This window comes from Lycium barbarum, chromosome 3 (genome assembly GCF_019175385.1).
Source record: "Lycium barbarum isolate Lr01 chromosome 3, ASM1917538v2, whole genome shotgun sequence".
Classification (NCBI taxonomy): domain Eukaryota; kingdom Viridiplantae; phylum Streptophyta; class Magnoliopsida; order Solanales; family Solanaceae; genus Lycium; species Lycium barbarum.
In genome coordinates, this window is record NC_083339.1 from 98,716,456 (window position 1) to 98,719,616 (window position 3,161).

General features: G+C 41.2%; 1 long non-coding RNA gene across 1 annotated transcript; it reads left to right on the forward strand.

The window, feature by feature from the left end:
- The first annotated feature begins 251 nt into the window (after positions 1–251).
- Positions 252–2,487, forward strand: LOC132633958 (uncharacterized). The gene is made up of 3 exons (XR_009579975.1): positions 252–315; positions 1,223–1,273; positions 2,298–2,487. It is a non-coding gene; the product is annotated as an uncharacterized LOC132633958 (long non-coding RNA).
- The last annotated feature ends 674 nt before the right edge of the window (positions 2,488–3,161 follow it).

Consider the following 3,161-nt stretch of genomic DNA (forward strand, 5'->3'; position numbering starts at 1 on the left):
CCCATGTTGTATAAATTTTTCCCATGTGCAAAAAAAATTAACTAAGGGACCATAGTGTATATATCATATATTACACAATCTTCATCCCTTAGAAGATTCATGAAAGAGCAAAGCAAAAACAAGAGAAAATAAAGGGGAGGGTTCGGCTTGGCCATAGAAAATTTGCTACCAAAACTCTTGCTTCTAAAATTTTGTTCTTGTTGGATTCCTACTAATGTGAGTGCCCTTTTCAACTTGGTGTAGTTGGTTTGGAGAGAGGAGCATTAAATTCATCAAAGTGACCATTCACTCAAGTGAAGAAGACTAGGGAAAAAGGTAAGAATTCATCTCTTTTTATTGTGTTATGAAGTCATGTTTATGTTGTAGTATGTAGAGATGAGTTGATTGTATGGAGAAATGGAAGTTTGCAAAGTGGGTGTGTGGTATGTATATGTAGCCGTGAGTATGTGTGGATTGTATACCTATAATGGGTTGAATTTATGTTATATTCTAGTTGTGGTTGGGGTGAAATGCATGTTGGGAATGAAAGTTGAATGAATTTGATAGAAGTTGGTAGTGGGGTGTTTGGCCGTGTGGTATGGAGTGTGTGGGATAGAAATGGATTAAGTTTGTTTAGTGTGTTAGTTGTGTTATTGTGATTCTTGCAATATAAATGAAAGTAAAATGATATGAGGTTGCTTTGAAATGGAATGTAGAAGTTTATGTCATTTTAGAACGATTTTACGACATTATGAAAGTGAAGTTATTAAGTTGCAAATTATGATGAGTATTGATGAAGTTGGAAGCTAGAAACATATTATGAATATGTATGCCAAAGATTAGAAGTTTTGAATGAGTTACGACTTTGGCGGAAAGTTTGTATATTATGTATATCGTGTGTATAATTTAAGGAAACCATACGAAACGCTTCTAATCTATGTTGGGATGGTCTAGTTTGGTAATGTATGTGAAATCATTGAAATTGGTTGGAAATTGAAGTTGAAATGAAGGTTATGGCATTATGTCGGCAAGTAGAACTAGTTGTGCCATATTGTGTTTCTAGTGTTTGTTGTTGTTGTTGATGTTGTTGTTTGGGTTGTTGTTGATGATTGTGAGCCGAGTTGAATTCTCGGGGGTGCTATATGTATAGGGGAAGTGCTACCGAAATTTCGGTAGACAAATAAGAGTTGAATTGAATTTGTAGCATCTATAACTTACAATTGGTAAACTTGACCATTTGCAGATTTTTGACGAAACGGGAAGTGAGTTTGGAAAGGCGTAAGGAGCTTGAAAGGTATGTAAAGCTACCCCGATCCTTCTTTTGGCATGTCTAAGTGTTTTAGGATCGGATTCGGGCCTCAAAAGACCTTCTTGCCCATCGGAATCCGTAAGAGAAAATCTCAGTTTTTCCTTCAGTAGAATTGAACCATTTTGATATGCTTTTCCTGAAATTATGCAAACTTTCTCTAAACTCCTTGAAAAGCTATAGAATGTCCGTAGAACCTTTATAGGTGACCCCATAAGCTTAAAGGGCGTAATTTGAGCCCACCGCCTTGCTTGTTCCGAGGTGGGCCCGCTATTCCCGGTTTTGCCCTTAATGTACTAAAGTCCCCTTTTTGAACGATTTTTGAAAGAAATGTTCCGACTACCCTTTTAATTACCTAACTAATATGGTTCTAAATATTCCATTAAGTCTGATAAATTGTTTTGATACTCGAAACTCATTTACTATGATTCCTTCCGACTTCATCGGATCGGTTTGTCTTTGATATGCCTCATCGAGTCTATGGAAACATTTATGATATTTTACTTGCATTAGTTTCTCACGACTCTATTCGTGGAGGCCCCAATGTTTCCCACACTGAGCCCGGGCCAGGATATGTTGTCAAGCGTAATCCCCTGCATTGTTCGCCGTGCCTCGATGTGAGGGGGCAGGTATATGCGTACATGGGTTTGTGGAGTATGCTGTGCCATGTACGTTTGTTCTGATATGATTTACTATAGCCATCTGATATGACATATTATGTTACGGGGTTATGCCCCTATTCTGATTCTTCTGTGTTGTGGCACCAGCGTCGGGAGGGTGGCCACGTTCTGTCTGCCGAGTCTCTTGGCAGGGGCCGGATTTGATATGACATATGTTCTGTACACACTCTGCATGTTTTGGAAATATGTATCTGATACTTTGGATTTTCCGTTTACTTTCTGTATGTTCTGCACCAGTTATGATTTTGTTTCTGCAACTCAGGCTTTACATATTCAGTACATATTTCGTACTGACCCCCTTCCTTCGGGGGCTGCGTTTTCATGCCGCGCAGGTACCGACGACAGGTTTGCTGATCCGTCTGCTTAGGATCTCATTCTGCTATTTTTGGAGCGCTCTTTTATTCAGAGCCATCTTTTGGTATAGTCTGTCACTTCTATATATGTATATTTCTCGTTCATGGGTACGGCGGGGCCCTGTCCCGTCATATGATTCTGTCGGTCTGTTAGAGGTCTGTGGACATGTTTGTGGGTTGGGATCTTTCTGTAAAGTTGGGTGCTTATGTTGTGTTTGGGCGATCCCATTCGCCGCGGCGGCCGGTCCGTATATATTTAAACGTTGCTTTGTTGGCCCTGTGTGGCCTTTGTTGGTATTTTCTGCGTGCAGGATATATGGGATGGTCCGTAAAACAAAGGAAACTCTGCCGAAATTTTTCTAAAAATTTAGCTAAATTTGAAATAAAGCCTTATCGGCTTCTGCCATATACTAGAATGCGTGTGAGTGCCCAGATCGGGCACTAGTCATGGCTTACGGGGATGGGTCGTGACAAAAGTGGTATCAGAGCGGTTCGTCCTCGGAATGTCTACAGACCGTGTCTAGTAGAGTCTTGTTTATCGGTGTGTTGTGCACCACACCTATAAACGGGAGGCTACAGGGCATTTAGGATACTACTCTTCTTTCTGTCTTAGATCGTGCGATAGAGCTGTATTATCAGGATGAATCCTCCCTAACGAATTGTTACATTTGCAGTTATGCCTCCAAAAAAGGCGACAGCGGCCCAAAAGGCCAAGGCAGCAGCTGTGGGAGAGACTAGTCGGGCCCAGAGGGTTACCAAGGCCCATGCTCATATTGCTCCTGATATTTTGCCCCCGGCAGAGGGCTCTTCCACACCGCCACACGTAGAGGAGATTGGAGCAGC